General features: G+C 45.3%; 1 pseudogene; it reads left to right on the forward strand.

The window, feature by feature from the left end:
* The first annotated feature begins 755 nt into the window (after window positions 1–755).
* LOC110288001 lies at window positions 756–1,349 on the forward strand (annotated as a pseudogene).
* Window positions 1,350–1,360: the final 11 nt, after the last annotated feature.

Raw genomic sequence — 1,360 nt, forward strand, 5'->3', positions numbered from 1 at the left:
CTCAGAAGGATTGCTGCCTTACAGCTAGTGGAAAAAGCTATTGAAGAGCAATTTGTCACTTATATAGATTACTCCTTGCCGCTGCATCTGTTAATTTTTAATACGACTCATGTGCCTATGGAACTGCTATAGCAAAAAATTTCCTATAATGTGGATACACTCAAAGATTTCTCCTAAATGGAATATCTTGCCATATCTCGAAGCAGTGGCACAGATGATGATCACTGGAAGAAGGCAGACATTAACTTATTTCGGCAAAGAGCCAGATATCATTGTTCAGCCTTTTAAGGGAACTATAGACAGCCACTACCCCCAAGATAGGTTGATAAAATTTTTAAATGTACATGATTTGATATTTCCTAAAATGACTTCCTTACAGCCTTTATATAGTGCTCTATTGATTTTTACTGATGGCTCCTCTAAAGGGCGAGCTAGATATCTTATTAATAATCAACAAGTTATCATAGAGACTCCTGGCCTTTCGGCTCAGTTAGCCGAATTAACAGCAGTACTAAAGATAGAGGTAATCTTTCCTGATTCTCTTAGTGCCTGGAGCTGCCAACTGTGGCATCCTGCACCTACAGGAGCCAATTTACATTGTAGGCTTGAAACTTTTAAACAAACAAAACCTAAACAAACAAAAAACAATTGTTTAAACCAATAGATCACCTCAGTTGTGAACAGTGTTAAGCATTAATATTATGAAAATACTTTAAACCTAAAAATTTTGAAGGTTGCTTTTTGGGGGTGGGGTGGTTATTGGAGGGCTCTGGTGTCTGGAATGGAGGTTTGTAACTTTGTGTGGCCAGGGCTGGAGTCAGCCCCGATGGTCAGGGAGGATTGTGGTGAATGCAGAGCTGGTTCTTAGGGCCGGATGGAATGAGCTCAGAGGCGCGGAGCATGGACTGAGAAGCCTGGGGACACAGAAGCACCCAAACGCAGGCCAGAGTCCCAACGCCTGCGCAGCCAGCAAGGTGGCTGAGAAGCAGCAACCCTTTCCAGTGCTCACAGGAGGACGAGTGGCGGTCGGAGGAACAAGATGGTGCTCACCTACGTGGCCGCCGCCCCCGTGGGCATGCTAGGGGCCTCCTATGCCTCGGTGCCCCTCTATAGGCTCTACTGCCAGACTACTGGACTTGAGGATCAGCAGTGGCCGGGCACTCATCAGACCAGATTGAAAACAGGGTGCCTGTTAAGGATCGATCAGTAAAGTCATCTTTAATGCTGATGTTCATGGCCGTCTCCAGTGCAACTTCAGACCTCAGCAAACAGAGATCTATGTGGTACCAGTAGAGACTGCACTGGCATTTTATAAAGTTAAGAATCCTACTGACATGGACCATCCAGAGACTACCCCACC

This window comes from Mus caroli, unplaced genomic scaffold (genome assembly GCF_900094665.2).
Source record: "Mus caroli unplaced genomic scaffold, CAROLI_EIJ_v1.1 scaffold_23163_1, whole genome shotgun sequence".
NCBI classification, from domain to species: domain Eukaryota; kingdom Metazoa; phylum Chordata; class Mammalia; order Rodentia; family Muridae; genus Mus; species Mus caroli.